The 19963-nt window shown below is 44.4% G+C and overlaps 1 long non-coding RNA gene across 1 annotated transcript in view; it reads left to right on the forward strand.

The window, feature by feature from the left end:
• The window catches only part of LOC309443258, a 94357-nt gene extending 76184 nt beyond the window's left edge, over positions 1-18173 (forward strand). The window contains exon 5 of the long non-coding RNA XR_014184772.1: positions 18046-18173. This is a non-coding gene — a long non-coding RNA (uncharacterized lncRNA). The remainder of the gene's footprint in view (positions 1-18045) is intronic.
• The last annotated feature ends 1790 nt before the right edge of the window (positions 18174-19963 follow it).

Raw genomic sequence — 19963 nt, forward strand, 5'->3', positions numbered from 1 at the left:
GAAATGTGAGTGCTCCAAGTACATATCCTGTGTCTGAAGCCTCGTGTCAGATCTTAAGAACAATTACTCTGTGTTAGACAAAGGGGTTTCTGGCTGGACTTGATGCCAGTGGCCCGCTGAAGTTTTGGCAGTGGTATAAGTCAGCATTTTTTCATAACCTTTAAATCTTTGTTTTCTCTTTTTTTATTATTTACTGAAGGGAAGGGTGTCGTGGGAGGATGCTGTACCCATTTTTTGTGCCCTTTATTAGCATAAGACCACGAGGATTCTGCATACCTCAACAGACAGCCCTATTGCTTTTCTTGACAAACACCCCAACAAAGCAAACAGCCTACAAGTACAGGGGATCATTTTCAACCCCTGTGCCCTGCACAAAGCTGTTGCAATCACATAAGCAAATCTGGTGAGCTCAGCCTAGGAAGAAGATGCTGGAGTCCCAGGCAGGCTGAGCCCAGCGCCTCCTCCTGGAACGTACCAAAGTGATGCTTTCTCAGGAAATTATTTTAAAAATTGGTTTGTGAATTTATAGTCAGGAAGGCCTTTAATGATAAGTTAAATATGTAGCAAATACAGTTTTTAGTTAATGCTTTGGATTTCCTCTTGAGGCACTGAATGTTTTCTGAAAGTCCAAATGGTCATTTGGATGACATTAAAAGTGAAGTTTTTCATATTTAAGGAAATTGAATTTCCAGAAAGAACTCATCAGTGTCATCCAAAAAGCCGCTTTTCGTTCCACAGAGTCTGTTCCCATCAGTCCAGATGTTACTTTTCCCATCTATCACTTATTCCTGATGGGGAAGTAATGTAATAGCGGATGCTGCTTGGAAAATCTGCTGTGTTGTGAATGGCTTCAGTTCTTTACTGTTCAGGGCAGGGGATTTATTTTCCCTTTCTCAGTGGAGCAGATCCATCCTTTCACACAGTACTAGTTACATGCAATCATCTTGCTCCTCTGCAAATATTTCTTTTGCCACACAGAAGGATGGGCAGCCCCCACGCAGCCGTGTCCCTCATGGCCTTTGAACGGGCGTTAGTGTTTTGAGGGAATGGTCTGTACCTTATTTTTCACACACACTAACAGCATTGTTGATCCTGAGGCTTGTCTGGGTTTTTAGGAGGCCGCTGACCCTGTCCTGTATACGTACAACCGCAGAAGAGAGCCAGGGTTTGGAAGAGGCTTGCAAGGGAAAAAGTGTTTTTCTGTATTTAATTTTCATGCCATTGCAGGCAATGCTGTCTCTGTTCCAGGCCTTCACTATTTTAAATTGCATGCACAACAGGCCCCTCTCTCTGCCAAGATTCGTAAGGGATGTGTGAAATGATCACAAATAAGCTTTTAAACCAGAGCTCGCATCTTTGAGCCCACAGCAAGCAGGAATGGTTGCCACATGTGCTTGGTGGTTGAGGATCCCTCGTGGACCCTTTTCCCAGGGCTGTGGGGACAAGCAGGGGATTCAGGGTGTCCCTGCTGGGTGGATTGGGGAGCTGAGGTTGCTGAACTGTCTGGTGCAGTGCAGAGTCAAGGAGCTGCGGTTTGGTGGCGGGGCAGGGTCTGCAGGGTCTGCTGTGCAGGGACAGGGGTGACCCTGGGGCGGCTGCAGTGTGCGAGGGACCAGGGCTGGGATTTAGTGTGATGAGAAGTCAAGGGGAAATTATGTCTTAGAGAGTTACACTCTCTGAAACACTCATTTTTTTTCTAAGTGAGGCAGGTTCTGTAGGTGGATTTAAAGTGCTGAAAAGCTGTTATGGCTGTGCCACAGCAAACAGTTCCCCTGGCTCGGTGTGGAGCATCCATGGTGGGCAGAGGATTGGGAACCCTTTGCTGCTCTTACCTCTCCAGCTGCTGGCGCTTGGCTGTGGGATGTCAGACACAGCGGGAGCAGCCGCGCAGCCCCGCGGAGAGCAGCTCTGCAGCACCGGGATGTGCAGCTGCACCTGGGCAGTTTGGAAGAGCACCGGGGCCAAGGAATGTATCAGGTACCCATTGCACGCAAGGCAAGTGCTGAGCTCCCATACTGGGTCCTGAGAAGTTTGTCTTGTTATGAGGGTTGTTTGTTAGTAGTTAAATCCTGATTCCCATCTTTGACCTCTGATGTTTTTCTTTCTGGGACACTCGGGGCAGGATTTGTAGAAGCCACATGGGACTGTGCAGTCCTGGAGCGTGCCCAGCTCTTCTGCATCTCGGGAGGCTGGTTTGGGATGTGAGGGACAGAAGGCCTGTACAGCCACGTTACAAACTCCCCACTGCATGGACCCCTCATCAGGCTGCATGAGCATGCTGCAAAACTACATAGTTTTGTAGGGATACTGACTGGTGGTTCATGTATTCCTTAAAATTCAGGCTTCTAGAATGATGCTTACTAGAAAATGCCAGCTTCATTAAAAAACAAAAGTTTCATTCCTTCTGATTGCGTAGAAAAGCTTGAAAGGCATAAACCTGATGGACCTAAAACCTACATGCAAACAAAACGAAGGCAAAATATAGTAAGCATTAAAATTTTACAGTCTTAATCTGGTGTCTTCATTTCTAGGCAGTTTTCACAGCATTAAAACATTGGGAATGAGAATGATGTTGAGATGGAAATTAAAAAATCTTTCATTCTGTAGACTACAAACGAATATTTTTGTGCAGTAAAGAGCAGCAGAAGTTGTTTCTTTCCCCAGCCTGGGATCTGTAAGGCAGCAGCAGCTCCGGAGTAGCTGCTGCAGGACCTCATGGACTGAGGGGAAGGTTTACACTGAAGGATCAGCGGAGCAGATTTTCCTCTCTGTGCCATCTCCCATTAATTGCTCGAGGTACAATCTCTGCACATACTTCCCCATCAGCGGTATTCAGGCAGAACTGAGTATCCTCCCAAACACTCCTGCTCAAGTGGCCTTATAAAAGAAGGTCCTAGGAAAAATACGAAATTTCCCACTGTTTGGGCTGAACATGGCCCTGTTCGATTGCCTCTTTTTTCTTATCTCCTCTTCTTCCACGCTCTCTGGCTTCATCCTCCTGTTCCTCGTCTTTCTTTGCATTCAGCTGCTTCCTTGGTTCATCTCCATCTCCAAAAGTGCTGTGAAACGAGTATGATGTTTGCTGCCGTCACCGTGTTCACTCGCCCTGCTCACTGCCCCATACCCCTGGCAGCGCTGGGACAAAGACCTGTCTGCTGGTTTGTATCTGTACAGTGCCTACCATTTTGGGGACCAGGCCTTTAAACCTTTAAAAGGGTCTAAATAACTTACGTTGGATAATAATAAAACAATACAGCTCTCTGTGACCTGTCATGCGTGTCACTGCCTTTTTTCTCTGAAGCAGACAACCTACCATTAAGCTGCTTAACGTCCAGAGTCTGTGCATAATCCATTACCCTGAACCATGCTGTGGGACTCTAATGTGCCTTTTTATAAAGAAGTATTGACTGGGAAGTGACAACAAATGGGAATGACAGGTAGCGGGGCACCACCAAAAAGAAAAGAAACTGGCTACTGGACAGGTGAAAATCTGTTGTGGTGTGTCACAACAGTAATAGCTCCTATGAGGTTGAAAGAAGTCCATAAACATAGGCAGCATTTAGTTGGAATTTTTGGAAGAGAGATATGATTATTGCTGGAGACTTACTTTTGAGTTAAGTAGAGAAAGAAGTATTACTGTTTGCATTTTGTGCCAACAGGTTTCTTAGCTTAGGTGACATGTTTTGTTATCGAGGTGAAACACTGCTAGGTTTTCTTTTCAGCCACTGTTTCAGATGCTGTGCATTTATTTTTGAAATTGCATGAGTGTGCTGGATTTATTCAGAAAGGTACCAGCACTGCACATGCAAATTACCAGTGAGTAATTGTGTAAGCCAATGACCAATTACATCAATAACTGGTTATTTGCATAATGCATTCCCAATTACGCATGCAGATGTAATAACTGCATGCACAAATGGTGTAAGTGATTGCAGGTGCAAAAGTGTGGATGTGATCACGTGCACAGGGACTACAAAACCCAACTCGGTGTGAACAGCAATTGCACCAGTCACCATGGTGCTGCTGTACAAAACCCGAGAATTAAAGTCTTTGTTTTGACCTCGAAGGATCCTTTCACCTGCTGACTGGAATTGCATTTTTTTCAAGAGAAATAAACTGTCCCTTCAGCAGCAAGGATTATTGTTGTTCACCCCTCTGTTTATGGGCAGTTGTCTGTATGCAGGCAGATGAGAACATCTGGATGTCTTTATGTAGGGAATTCTATAATAAGGAGCTAAAATGACACCAGGCAGCGTTTTCAAAGCAGGTCAGTCGTTTCACACACTATTCCATCTCACTTCCCTTATGTATTATTAATTGTGAAGCTTTTCCTTCTGGTTGATGTGTCCTTCCCCAGATGATCTGTCATGTGAATGTTTCATGAGGAGGGACTCCAATCTCAACACTTTGCTAGGAACCCCCCAAAGCTTCTTAGAAAGCCAGAGCGCCTTAAAGACGCTTGAAGAGTTTCATTGTGAGCATATAATTTGTATTTAGTGCTAGAGTAAAGTGATAACATGTTGAGCACAAACCCCCTTTCCACTGGGTTCCCATCATGTGCTGATGAATTAACATCCATGAAGACTTTTCATTTCTCATACAAGAAGGGCTGCACTGTATTCAGTCAGTCAAAAACCTGCTGTCCTCAACTCTCCTGGTGCAGAGCTCCTGTATAGACAGGGCTGTGTGTGCAGGTCTTGGAGAAGGCGGCTTAACTTGGGTCTTAATAGTTTAATTTGCAATTCCTTATGAACAGGATGTGAAGCAGTTGTTTCTGTCTCTGGGAGAAAGGTTGGACCTGAATAGCTCAACATTTCATCTTATGCAGCCTCAAGCAGGTTTGAGATATGGTTCTCCTTTACCGGAATAATAAAATTATTACAAAAGGACTTACATAGGAAAAGCTATTATGGCACGCTGCAGAAATAGCACAAAGAAGAGCTGCCTTAGACTTTATGGTGTGGAGGAGGAGCACCCAGTGGTGTTTGGGGCACAGCTGGACAGCTGCAGGGGCTGGGGACTCATCTCCAGGGGGTGGGTGGCAGTGACCAGGCTCGGGGACGGGACAGAGTCCCCGACTAGTAGCATTAAATGACTAGTAATACAGCCTGCGCTGTACATACACACTGGGCCGATGTTACTCTTTGAGTCCAGTTGCTGCAACCGAGTCTGAGTTGCGTCTGGTTTACACGCCTGAGAAGACACGCAACCCTGCGCTGGTTCCAGCTCCCATCGCTGCCATGGGCTGGGGTTTGCAGGTCTGTCTGCAGCAGCACCACAGCGGAAATAACGTCTGGGTTCAATTCAGAGCCGTTAGCAATGCCAAGTGACATAATTAAATATTCCTTTCCACCTACTTCAGCTGCTGCTTTCAGTACACGCAGCTTAAAATCATCTTCTTTCCCCCTTTTCTCCCTGCCTCTTTACCTACCGAGCATATTCTGGCCATGTCAAATAATTCAATATATCTTTTTAAGTATATTTTTTTCCTGTGGCTTGTTTGTTGAAAATCTTCTTAGTGTGAAATTAACTTTGAAACTCATAAATCTGATGAGGTATTGAACTGAGATCTCTAGATCTAAAGACCTGCCCTATTAAAGAGAAATCCCCAATGGGATGTTACTTGTCCAAAACTAAGATCTTTTTTGCTCAATATTTCTGTGTATTAATATCTGAATGTAGCATCTCAGTTATTGGTGGGGGGAGCATGTTCTGATTCTGTGTGAAATAAATGAAAACACTCCACAGTACATAAACTGTAGGGGAACTATTTACCTTGCAAGTGAGTAGTAATATAAAACCTTGACGGTAGATGTGCTATGGAGTAGTGTATTTAATGAAGAAAAACAAGTAAAAAAGCTCTCTGTCTAGCTCTGAGACAAGGGTTTCTGTTCAGCAAAAAGCAGTTACTTGTGGTTGGTGCTCAGACTGGTGCCCTGGGCAGGTGGTTGTGCTGGGGTGGTGGCTGGTTAACTGGTTGTGCTGGTTAACTGGTTGTGCTGGTTAACTGGTGCCCAGGGCTGGAGCCAGTGCCGCCTTTGCATCCCGTGGGGAGAAGTTGCACGTGTCCGTCTGATACTTTTGAGTAAGGCCGAGCACTCAGTCTGCTTGGAAAGCGTGAAGGTAAAGCAGGTCGCTTTGTCCTTCCCACGTGTCGGAAAGGCTGTTGTAAATTACAGGCTGCGTTTTACTCGATGGATCAGTGATCCACGACAAAAATCTTGTACTCATGGTCAGTGGATACAATGGGAATTTTGGGAGCTATACACTGTAATAACAAATTGACCTCCTATGTGTGTGTGTGTTGGGGAGGTGGGCAGCATTCTTTTATAGCAGGTACAATTATACTTCTGTTTTTGATAGAAATATTTTAAAATGCAAATATCATTTAGTTTTAATGTTAAAAAAGCTGATCAAAAAGTATGCTGTGAAATTCTTTATGATGAAGGGAGAGGAGAAAGATAGGTAGAAATGAAGATGCTATATTGGTTTTGGTTAGGCATATGTTGTCTAAACTAACTAGATCCTGGAGATTCAGCTTCCCCCAAAGCCAAATTGAGTCTCAGGCACCTGCAGAGAAGATGACTTACGTTTCAACCTTGCATTTCAAAATGAAGAGCGCTCCTGAGATGACGCTGGAAAGATGCACAAGAAAGGTGTATAGGGATGAAGCATAATGTGTATAAGGTATAAGAAAGGCCAGTAACAGCATTTCATAGAGAATCTACTCTTGTGTGGGTGACAGATTGCCATTGCTGTGCTGATTCCATGTCTAGCAGAGAGTTTCTCCCCTGGGAACACAAAGGGGCGGCAGCTGCAGGCGCTGCAGGAGCAGCGGTGGGGGCGGCACTGAGGGTCCCGTGTCGCCTGCTGCTCGGCCAGAGCCAGAGCTGGTGTCCGAGCTCCCGGGGTTGGTAACCGGGCAGTGCTGAGGGCAGAGGGGGGACTTTGGGGCCACCTCCGGAGTTCTGGTTCAGGAGGCATCGGTTCAGTCGCTGGGTCTGTTAGGAGCATCGGCATGGCCTCGGCCGAGCTGCTCAGCTGTTCTCTCCTGTGAAGTGGGGATTCCCAAACTTCACGTGTCCCTCTCTCGCCCACTGTGGCTGTCATCCCCGCAGACTGGGAGGAAACACGGAGTACTCTGCGAACTATATATTCCATGGCTTAGCTTGAACTGTGGCTCTATTAATATTAAGATAAATATAGTTTAAATTCAATTTGACCTTAAGTGGCAGCAGTGACAACACATGGCATGTTTGAGGTCTGGGTACAATTATTTGGAATTGCTAAACACCACACTTCAATCGTGACCTTTAGATTGCACCGAAGCCAGAGGAGGTCCCCGATTTTAACTTCTGAACTCCAAATCACCCCGTTGGAAAGAGACTTCAGAAGCTATTATAATCACAGCCAATATTTTGAAGTGTGTAGAAGCTATAAGCAAAATATTTATTTTACACACTTTTCTGCATTTAATCCATAAATCTGTCTACTATGATAGTGTTTTACTGGTGTAGATGAGGCAAGTAAGCTGAGATCATAGCAGACATGTCCTATAAGGCTTTACAGAAAATCATTGCTTTTTAATCCCTTTATCCCTGTTATTTCCTACCACTGTGAAAATCCAGTGGCGGGGAAAGCTGGCACAGTGTAAGGCAGATGCATAATGTGTAATGCTAAGCAGGCAAAAATCCTTCTGTTTGTATAATACTCCAAACACATTATAAATGTCAATGGTAGTGCTCCATGTCCTACATAAATAAAAATAACTTATCAATACTCAACCAAGTATTATACATCTTTGGGCTGACCTCATTATACATGCTGTCCTGATATCAATGACTAATCTTCTAGTTAGAGTTGGCTAGAAAAGTTGAACTGGACTAGTTTATGGAAAGCAGGTACCACCCAAGTGGCTACCTGGCTATAAAAATGAGTTGTGTACTCCATGTTATATAGGACTTGATCTCAAGCCTTTAATATATTTATATATTTAATTATTTATTTATTTTTCCCCCTGCACAAACACTGAAAAGATGCTCAGAAGGTAGAATTGAGCTTGAATGTCCAGAGGGCATCTAGAAATTTTTCAGGTGCTTGATTGCTCCCTTGATCTTCACATTAAAGCATCCTCCTGTCTGTAGTACAAATTTGATCAGCTGAGCTACATCCTCTCATGCTGAAAAGTCCGGCTGATCAGGATTCTGTTTAAGAATATTTGTATGACAAGGGTGAGAATGGATTTAGTTAAAGTGCAGGAGAAGGGCTTACAGTGGCGGTAGTGAAAGGAGACATTGCAATATGCTGAGTGTTTGGGGAAGGGGGGGAATACTTTATAAAAATTCCTTATACGTATCTTACATGTGTGTTTTCAAAGGGAACATTTAAAGATGAACTTGGCAGTAGGTGCAGTGCTGTCTGTGAAAGATTTGCATGAGTAAGAACAGCAACAGTTTTTTCCCAAAGGAAACTGTACTGATTTCAAGTCATCCCACCTGGCTGATACTGGGCAAGGACAGAACCTCTGCAAAACACTGAACTTTCTCCTTGCTTTAGGATGTAATTAGAGGCACCTCCAAGCCTTTGAATTATGAAGTGTTGAGTTATAAAGATCAAAAATTGTTCTTCTCTATTGCTCTCTCACAACGGTAGAAATTGGACTGATGGGATTTTCTGACAAGCTGAGTCTAATTTGGTTCCTGTTGGAATCAGAAGTTTTGTTGTCTACTCAATACAAGTACCACGAGGCCTGAGCTTTGCTGGACGTGGCACCTCATGCGGTGGGACATCCTGGTCCTTGGGCGCTTGCCCCAGCACCCCCAGCTCCATCCTCGCTGCTCAGGATGCTGTGGACACCCAGCCCTCCTGCTCCCCACCGCTCCTCCTCCCCAAAACAAGGTTGTTGCTATTTATTTACACAGTTCAAGGCTGCAAACTGTAGCTAATTAGTGCATGCACAACACTCTTCCCTGTGTTATTAACTGTGGAGGAATGAAGCCTTCAGAACCTCCTTCCTCCTTTCTGGCCCTGCTGAAACACTGTGTGATTGTCATGGCAGCTTTGCCGGCGCAGCTCACAGGCTGGTTGCAGGCTGGAGCACAGCTCTCCCAAAATGCCAACTGTAGGGACATGACCCCAAATGAATAAATTAGAATATGTGATCGTTTAATCTAGGGCAAGAGAACATATAAAGAATCAAGGCAGGGTGAATTTAAGATTTTGACAACAAAAATATGGGTTGTTTCAGCGATAATAATTTAAAACAATGGTTCATTTTTCTGCTGTTCCTGACATTCAGTAGAAATTGCGGGAGAGTGGCAGGTTCTTGGGCTGTTCTCATCTAACTTTAAAAACATCTGCCTTAGGAAATGACTTTGTACCTAACCTATGAGCAGTTTTCCAATTATTTTACTAAATAAATACAAGCATTCTGTAAAGGGAACTGTGACTCTTAAAGATATTTTTCCATAAGGTAAAGTCAATCAAAGAGAATGTGCTGCTTTTAGATAAGTGTTCCAGGAATAACTGCAAAGAGCGGAGCTGAAGAGCTACGATGCTGAGACCCGGCACAGGAGGAGCCCCCCGAGCTGCCGCTTGCTGCTCCCGCAGCACCTCTGCCTGCTGCAGTTCTTGAAGTGTTATTTAACTTTTTATTCTTTTATTTAAAGGGATAGAGACAGTTTAGACTCCATTGGTGACTTTACTGTTTGCCTTTCAGCATCCCAGCATGCACGTTGGAGATAGAAGCTGTGCTATTACTTCTGTTTTGTTAATGGAGAACACACACATCCAGATCAGAGCACATATTTGGCCAGCCTCAGATAAGAGGTTTGTGGCAGGGCTGAGAGTTGAATTTGAAGTTTTTGAGTGCCAATCCAGGACTGGTTAATCACCTGCTACTCTTAAAAATACATTAAAATGTGTTTTTAGGTCTAAGATGGTACTGTGGAAGGATGCTGTTAGTGCTCGTGGTGGCAGATGAACAGAGCTTCATCCCTCTAGACTGCCTTAGAATCATAGAATGTCCTGAGCTGGAAGGGACCCACAAGGATCATTGAGTCCAACTCCTGTCCCTGCACAGGACAACCCCACAGTTCATGCCGTGTGTCTGTCACCCCAGGGAGAGCCATCGGGCACCTGCACTTTGGGTACTTGTCAAAATCTACCCAAATGCTGCACCAACAGACCATCCTTTTGCTTTGAAAATCCATGCAAGAGCGCTGACAGCCTCCTGCTCACCCCTGAGGAATGCCAGAGCACACTCTAAGGTGAAATCCAGTAGAATAGTAAAATATGACTGAAAACTCTGACTTTCCTGTGGATTTTTTTAAGCATTTAATAGAACTTAACAGAGCATTATCTCTCTCACTAAGGAGTGATAAGATGGCTTCTATAGACCCTGCTCCTATAAAATCTAATTGGTTTCATATCTATTAAATTCTAAAGGCCTTTCTTTAAAGCTGTAGGAGGTTTTTAAAAATCAAATAATAGATTTATTCTTGATGTCTTGGGCACATTATTGCAGTAACCTCATCCTTGGACCACAGCTTTGGCAGAACACACACATCCATAATCAGGGACTACGTGTTCTGAGGAGTTTTTATTACAAAAGAAAATGAACAAGTATCTTAGGAAGAAAAGGGGAAAATAGAGAAGACTACTTTTTTGGCAATGCTTTGTGTTACCAATCTAATTTCTCTGGTCGCAGCTGCCTTTAGGCACCAGTTTCAGTGAGCTGCTCTATTATGCTTAACTGGAGATGCTTCCCAAATTTGCTCTTTGGTCAAACAGGCATTTGTGCAGGTTCCCCATGAAAGTGACTGATTTGGGTTTTACCGAGAACTCTGTCACTTCTCCATTATAAGAAAAGATTACATTAGTAGGGAGTTTTATCATTATGGGAATAGTGAAACAAACCTTATAAATGTCCAGTTTAATCTTCTCCCCCCAAACAAGCCTGTATGGGCAGGATTTTTAGCTGTTCTGTAATGAAAGCTTCCTGAAAGAAAGATATTTCCCCGTGGGACTACCCAGCTTTCAGTCCTGCTTCTGTGGGGAGGTGAGAGAGCTCTGGTGTCATTTACTATTTATGAGATGTGCATTCATATTGCCAAGTGACCATAGGATTCTGTGCTCTTCAGAATCTGCAAATGTGATGAAGCTCATTATTTTTTAATGCAAAAAGGATTATTGCGATCTTAGTGCAAGGATATGTAACCTCAGATGCGTCTCTTGCTGTGGGTATATATTGAGGTTTCTGCTTTACAAAGCCAGTAAAGTACGTGTAGTATTTTCCAGTCATTCTGTTCAGCATATAAAAGTAGTATTTAATAGAAATAACACTAAAGGGGATTTTTTTTTTTAATTGCAGACCGTGACTTGCAGGAAATCGCTCTCCTCTTTGTGTGCATTTTACATCACAGTGTTAAGTGCAGGGGCACATTTTCTAAATAAAGCTTCTCCTTAATAAGAGAAGATTCATTATTATCCACTCCTGTCTCCACACGCAAGAGTTGGTCCCACAGTCCTAAGGCAAAGCAAAGTCTGATAATCAAGTAATCCCTTGTTAATTTTTCCCTTGGTAAATTAGGATTTACTTTATAGGATCATGTTACTGCGTGTCAAGCCGTGGCCCTGCCCTAACAGTGACGGGTGTTTGTGTGTGTTTGGCTGTCTGGGAGTGGGGGTCTCTGCCTGGGGAGATGGGATGTAGCACCTTGGGAGGAAAACCAAGCAGTGAGAGAGCTGCGAAAAAAGACATTAAATCTGCTTAGTGCACCCACAGTTACAATATGTGACACCAAAAGAAACCCATACCCTCCTCCTCCCCGCGGGACGTCCGTGCTGCCAGCACTGCTGTCCCCACGTCCTGCAGACGGGACGTGTCCGATTCCTGGGGTCACTGCGGGTGACTGTGCAGCAGGTTCATCGCGTGGACTTGTACAAAGAATTGTTGGTAGGGGCAGCTCCAATATGCCTGTGAGGGCCTGTGCTCTTCTGTGTGGTGCTCCTGCGGTGTTTCTGTCTGCTGTATTACAGTAGTGCTGCAAAACAAATACAGAAACAGGCAGGAGTGAGGAGGTTTAAGAAGGAAGACAGTTTGTATGTGTTTATTAACCAGAAAAGCTGGATTTTCACCGCTGGCTGTGACTATACAGAAACCATTCCTTGGTTTTGCACACTTGTATGGCCCCTATTTTCAATACTGTGTTAATAATGAATGCATTGTCGCAGCAGTTCACAGAATAACTGGAGAAATGGCACATGAGCTTTCTGGTTTTATCTCTGGTTGCCAGGTGTGCTCAGCCCTGCGTGTTTTCTCCCGGGCAGGGAGCCGGGCTGTGCCCTTGAATCACACTCCACACCTTCCCCGAGCAGGGGACCCTCACAAATCCCGTCCTTCCCCTCACCCCTATAGCCTCACCCATGCAGGATGGGTCCCACCGCAGCCTGCCCCGTGCTTCAGACACAAATTCAGCTCTCTCCTGTGATTTCTGGCCTCCATGCGATGCCAGCTGTGCTCCGAGCCTGGCCTCTGCCTCGCAGCCCTGCGCAGACACAAAACCTGAATGTTTTCAAGCCTATCGATCTCAAACAAAAGTGTCAGCAGGTAGAAAGGGTGTTACACTTCCAGCTGCAGGTACCTGATTTAACAAGAGGCCAAAGACACGTTCAAGCTTTTACAGAAAATAGCAAATTAAAAGGAAAATATCACAGCTTTGCTGTACGGGAGAAGCGTCAAAGAGCATTAAGCGGGTCCGCAGGTGCCGAGCGCTTTGCGGAGCGCTGGGCTCTGCAGGCAGGGGCACAGGCTGGCCGAGACGCCCCCTGCCCGGCATCGCCCCAGCTCTCTGTGACAGACCAGGGTAGAGTGAGGCAGCATGTACCAAAACGTCCTTAGGGAACTGGGTGACCAGCTCCCAGGGAACACAGGCACTTGCAGCCCTCAGGTGCTTTCTAGACCCCAGACTAATCCCCTGCACTGTGTTCTTGCTCTTTTGAGCTCATGCTCCACAAGTGAGGTAATTGCAAGCATTTGTTTTGAACCACACAAGCCTGAGCTCCAGAGCAAGTTTTATTTACTGCAGTTATATCTGGCAGGTCATTCCTATTAAAATAAGGAAAATTGTAAACCTCTCACTAAATTCATGAGCAGAAAAATGGGGCAAATTGATCAGATAAGCTGTTTCCTACATAATACAAAAAATATTACGTGCATAACATCCTGGAACAGAAATAGCTCTGGTGAAACCATAAAGACAAGCAGGAACTTGCTAGAGATATCTGCGCAGGTTTTAAATGTGGGTTCACTCCTGGCAAAGAGCCTCGGAACCTGCTTAACTCCAAACCATGAATTATGACCCGGTGCTGGTGGCGGAGCTGCTTGTACACATGGTCAGACCTTGACCCTGCCCTGTCAGAAGTGCTGGGTTATTCCAAGATACAGCCATGGGAAGCTGGAAACCCACTTCTGCCCTTCTCTTTGTTGACTGCAGCTCATTCTCCTTACCAGAGCAGAGAGCATCCCTTCCTTTCCGTATTTATTGAAAATGAAACCAGACAAAGTGTTCAAAATAGAATATGAGATATTTGTTCTACATCTCCTTTAACTGAATGTATGTATGATGTCACTGAATCTAAATTTCAAATAGCTGAATTCAGGTATTGGGTTTTTCGAAAATGAGCTTTTAATAATTATTGAGCTTTTTAATCTCTGCCATGTAGCTTAATTTACATTAAAAATTTGAATTTCATCTTAAATTCTCAATCTAGCAGTGTTAACACCTCTCTGAGATGAGTAAACGATTGCTCCAAATTAGGCCTGGGCTTGGATGCTGCAGCTGATTAACGTCACATAAGGACAATTAACAGCATTTTTAAGGAGAGGATAGGAAGGAATTATCGTATGCAGTTGAAATTATAAAGAGAATTTTTGGGAGGTAGGTAATTAGGCAAATTAGGCTAGGGTAGTGGCTTTAACATTCATACCCTCGTAAAAAGTATGCTATAGTCTTACATCTCTTCAAAAAAGGTATATTTACAAAACCATTTAAATGTCAAATTCATTCCATATTAACATTATACCAATTCTAAATGATCTGGCATCGCCAAGAATATTAATGAGAGCTTCCCTGCCTCAACTCTGAATTTCTTTCTCATTTGAGTTTGAATAAGGGGAAAAAGTAGCTGAGGAAATGAGGGCACACATAGAGACAGGTTAAAGAAAGCTTGCAGCAGAACTGGATCTTTTTGATTTCCACAGCAATATCTCTCTGCAGTCCCTTCTGATGCTGTTTTTTAAAACCATTCATGGGACAGTGGTTGAAGGAGCTGACATAGGGCTAGGAAGGCCATGTAAAATAATATGAACATAGCTTTCCTATTTTCCAACTTAAAGCATCATTATGTATGACCTTGTGTCACTTTATGCTTCATTATCAATCATCATCGGAGGGCTGAGGAAAGCTTTATCTGCGGCACGGCTTGAGAAGAATGGCAGCAAATGGAAAATTAGAAAAGGTTGCTTATCGTTCATGGGAAATACTCTACTTTGAAACCTCCGCTGTGCTCCCCAGACTCCGTGCGTAAGCCCAGATAGAAAGTAGTGTTACTCAGTGGCTCATATTTTCATAGTCATTTGGAATAATGGTGACCAGGAGCGACAAGCTGTGGGCTGGAAGTTATCCATCATGTGGTGTCTCCATCCCGCTCCCAGTGCACCGCTGGGCAGTCTGTGATTCCCGTTGCTGTGGGACTGGTTCCTGCCTGCCTGGAAGCGGGGAAAATCGGGAGGTGTGTTGTTTTGGAAGGGCTCACTCATCCTCCAGGACTGCCGGGTTTGTTCTGCCCGCCCAGCGCCAGCCTGGCTGTGGGGCAGCTCTCCGTGCCCACACCGCGTGGGCGGGTACGTGGGGAGTGCATGGGGGAGTACATGAGGGTACAGGGGGGTACGTGGAAGCAAGTGCCGCTTTGCCAGGCTGGTGATGTGCAGGTTTGAGGGTTTCTTTCTCCTTGTCATCTCCCTGGCACGGTTTCCACAGATACTTGATCCCTGTGAGTTTCCCAAACAAAGAAGAGCAATTACAGCTTCTGATTAAAAAGCCTGGGCAGCACCGTGTGTGCAAATCAAGATAACCATTTATGTGCAGCCCTTCCCTGTCTGCCCGTGGGGGCTGAGGCTCAGCCTCTGCTCAGGTTGCAGACTATTTGCTTTTGCTGTGATTGCAGCAGCGTGGGGTGGTGAAGGGGGCGAGGGGGTGGCTGTGGGTCTGCGGCGGGAGATAAGGGCTGTGGCACCAGGAGGGAGAGCTGCAGTGCTGTCACCTGCGCATCACGTGCTTTTGCAGAGCGTTGGTTAACGGTGACAACCATTTCTCTTTGGTGCTTTGTTTGGCTTCAGGCTGAGGGCAGCCTGTGTACTGGCCTGCCCTTCCCTGTGTCCCGTCCCAAGGCCACCTGCCACCGCTCCCCATCGCTCTGGAAGGATAAAACAGATGCAAGTGTTTTATTTCAAGGGGAGCACTCTTAACATAGTACTGCTGGGGCCATCAAAGTTGCTATCAGAAGGTGAAGTACTCTTTGCTTGGGCACTATGATAAATTAACAGGCACGCTTGACTAGAAGAAAAGTATCTTCAATATCACCCTTAAAAAATGTTGCTCTCCTCTGGCCCTGCAGGAAGGTTTGGAAGGTAGAGTGTATTTGTTTAACTCGCATATATACTTAATAGCATTTACATGCCTCAGGAAAGATGTCCTTGGTTAGTATAAAGTGCAAGACTGAATGGGTCAGAATATGAAAACTATCTGTTCTCAAGCAGGACCGAGCTCTTGGAGGTGAACCTCAAGGGTTTGTAGCAGGAACCCAGCAGAGAATGTGCCATCGATGCCCCATCCCAAGGGCAGCACGGTGTTGTTCTGCATGGCGGAGGGCAGTTTGCTTGCTGCTTTCATCTTCCTCCTGTCTGGAGAAGTGATGCTGCTGCTGAGCCTCTGGGAAGGACAAAATGAGTGTCTGACAAACTCTACCACTTCTTCACACCTTCTGGGATCTTATAGAGTCATCTATAAGACTGTGCTGTCTGTGTCTAGGTCTTTCACAGTTTGATCCATCACTTTGAGGTTATAACACCCGAGGTGTTTGGGCTGTATGCCAGCATGGGTCCAGAGGCAGTTGTGGTTCCCTGGTATTCAAACCAGAGCAGTTGCCTCCCATCAAAAGAGCAGCACTTTTTAACTTGCCTCAGCAGAACATTGTGGCCTTGAGTGATAAATATCATACTGGAGGAAGCTTCCAAACCCAACATCTTAAGTCTGTCTTTAGTGACTTTTAGGTACTTTTCATATTTTCCAATATTTCTGCATAATGCTGAACAGTGTTGTGTAGCATTACATGTGTATCTTACCAGGTTACTACAAGCTCTGTCCTTTTAAATGCTTGACCAAATTCCTTATGAAATAAATTCCATGTATATTGCTAAAGTTTATTCTGCTGTTGAAATGTTGTACAGAAATCCTTTATCTGTCCTGAAACTTCAAATAAATCTTTGCTTCTTTTAAAATAACCTTTGAAATGTTTTTCATCAAAACGAGTGAAATGGCAAGAATAATAGATGCTATAGGATTTGTAGCCAGTGTTGTTTCCTGCTTCTCCAAATGCTTTTGGAAATGCTGATTGATTCGTAACAAAGCTTGAAATGTCACCAGGAGGAATGAATGAAAAATACACTACTCTAACGTATGTTGAAGTTGAAATTGGCTCAAAGTTTTAACCTTTAGAGGTGCTTTTTCTTTTCTTTTTTTTTTTTCTTCTTTAACTTTTTAAAGCAGTCAAGTAGTTAGAAAGATAACTGGGAACAAAATGCATGTAGAGGAAATTAATAAATTATGCTCTTATTTTTGGCACATTTACAAGAGAGACATGTTAAAACTCCAATTCAGTGACAAAAGGAAGGATTGCTCTACTTAAAGCCTGCTCATTTGGGTGAAGAGGGATGCTACACTGGTATGTTCTGATGGATACATGGCTTGGCTGCATTTTGCAGGTCGTTTTCTTGAGGCGGAGAAGAATCCCCGACTGCACCCCCAAGCAGGCTGCCCTGCACCCCGGAGCGGGTGAGGAATGCCTCTGCTTCTTGCTGGAGCCTTCACGCTTAACACAGGCAGGGTGATTGGATGGTGCTTGGACTTCTCAGCGGGATGGGATCAGTCATGTCTTGGTCAGTGGTTGAAACCCAGCTGGGAGAGTGAGATCGCAGTCCTGGCTGTGTTTCCTACCCAGCTGGCTCTGTTGGTTCAACTGTAAGTGCAGTATATCAGTGAGCTGCATATATGTTTGTGGGTGAATAATAACAAGGGCTTTGCCTGCTCTAGAATTTGCAGTAATTGAAACTGCAAAATTAGATAAACATGGTTTGAAATCCAGCCAGTTTCTGAAACAGCAAGAAGACCCTTCAGTGATATTAAAGCTGCTCCCAGGCCACCCGCTCGTCTGCGTCTTGTCCTTGCACCCTTTGCTCGCTGGCTCTGTTCCAGCATTCACAGCACTCAGCGTTTGTCCCTCCTCAGGTTAGACATGTGTGGTTCCTTCTAGGGTTTGCTTGTTTTTTTTTCCTGATGAATTTACTCAGTGGAGTATAAAAAATAATAAAAAAAGCCTCTGGACCTATCTCACTGAAATTAAGTCTGTGATTGCTTCTGGCTGGTGGAAGATTTACAGCATCTGGAGCTGCAGCATTGGGGAGACTATTTGTGACTCTTTGTGCCTCACTCTCCCTTGTCATCTTCCTTCAGTAACTGCTGATATTTGGGCAGTGCAAAAGCAAAACAGGAACTGAGCAGTACGGTGTATGTTATCATCTCTTAGAAATAACTTTGCACAAACTTACGTAGGTGTATCATTGCCCCTGTGTTGACAGTAGCCATGAGGTTACATCACTTGGCACGTTCTCAGTGCTGACTGCAGAATAGTGTAAAAACGCTGTCAAATGTGGTGTTACATCTTTTGCATGGGATTTCGTGGAGTTAACCGGGTCCCTTCATCCAGCTCCCTCTTCTGCTGTACCAAGGGCTGTTCTCTGTGCCATGAGGATGAGTTGATGGTGAGGAAAGGTGGGGAAGCAAGAGGTACTGAGAAAAACCATGTCCTCATGTTCATATGATGGCTTACAGGTAACACCATGAAAAATAATGCAGATACTCAAGTTCCATTTCATGTCTGTGTTGACACTTGCTGCCCCATCAGAGATGGAGGAACCAAACCTCTTTCTGCAGCACATCTGTGAACACAGATATTTGGAGGAAGGTCAGGAGGGAGCTGCCTTGCAAATGAATGAAACTCCTGCAAATGTTCTGGCTTAATCCTGGCTCTGTAATTGTAGGGCTTGATCACTTTGTTTCTAGATTTTTTTTTTAAGCTGAAAAAAGGCTCAAAATGAATCCACGCATCTCATTTCAGCCTCATGATATGTTTGTTCAACATGGAAAAATCAATGTTGAACTAGAATTTTGTAGGGAAGGAGAAGATCTGTGGAGATTACAGTTCTATTTCAGTGCAATTTCATGTTTTACTGCTGCATAGACTAGCTGGTTAATAAGGTATCCTTGAATATGGAGTCCATATTATTGCTGTGCTGGTATGTAAAAATCAATCCTTGTGATTTTTATTGGTGACCGCATGCTATCTTTGGTATCATTATAACTGTGTCTGTTGTTGATTGACAGCAGCCAATAATCAAAAGCATTTTTGTAATTCTGATCCCTCATCAAAATACAGAGGGCAGGGGGTGTCCTTGTGCTGAATGCTCTTCCCTGGTGCTGGGACGATTCCCTAGAGCCGTTGTCTGGTTTGCTTTGATGGAGAAACTCGCCTGGCCCTGAGTGGGGAAGCAGCCGGGGCGGCAGCGGGAGGGCTGTGAGGTGCCAGAGCGTCGCCTCGGCCGAGCCTCCTTCTCCACCCAGAAAACCATCCCTTCGGTGTTAATGCAGTCCTTCCTCCCTGGAGTCTAACGTGAGCCCACTGAAGCACCTGACAGAAATTCTTCCCCTGACTTTGTATTGAGATAATGGGCAGTTAATGATAGTTTTGAGCTTGGCTGGGGAACAGTGATAAGGAGAGGAAAAAAGTGCATCTTGTGGAGAAGCAGCACATCCTTATCCTGGATCTCTGTCAAGGCTTTTTATCTGATCTGGGGAAGGAAAAGGAGCTGACTTAAATGAAATTTGAGTGTGTTAATCCTGTGAAGATCTGAGTGGGGTGGAAGCAGAGTGCTGGAAGGAGATCAGGCCTGGGCTTCCCAGATGCATTGGCCGAGAGGTTTCGGGAGCAGCCAGGAAAGCTCCTCCGTGAGCCACCAGACTGGCTGCAAGGGCTCCATCCTTCATGTTTTGCTGCCTCTATAAGTTAAGTTAGCTATAACACTTGATTATCTGCTTAGCTTTCAGCATCTGATTAAAAAGGTTTGATTACTGAATTTGAACTCAGATTAATTTAGTTAGGGATACCAAAACCAATGACATTTATATGAATTAGGTTTAGATATCAAAATATAAGTATGACATAAAGTCTCCACCATGCCTGTAATAAGAAATACCTCCTATATAGTAGACCTATAGAAACTTGGTTTAGTATGTACTGTGCATGAAAAGAATTGCTTTTACCTGCATACATTAAATCTTTCTTCCCTTGGCTGATAATCCTCTGCATGTTAGTCTCATGACTGCTTTAAAGATTTTTGAATTAATGTTGAAATTATTCCTTTGGGTAGCAGAAGCATCTGTTTCAGCATTATATCCTTTCTGGTATTTCTTCATTATATATGGGATGATGCACTAGAAAGGCACTGGAGACACAGGTTACCACAAAGGCACAGAAGGTATTTGTTGGAAGAGTGCTCTATGAATTTGTATGCATTTCTTTTAGAAAAAAATCACATAAAGATGGTAATGTTTATTATTACTTCTTT

The sequence above is a fragment of the Streptopelia decaocto genome (genome assembly GCF_964273445.1).
Source record: "Streptopelia decaocto genome assembly, chromosome: 8".
NCBI lineage: Eukaryota > Metazoa > Chordata > Aves > Columbiformes > Columbidae > Streptopelia > Streptopelia decaocto.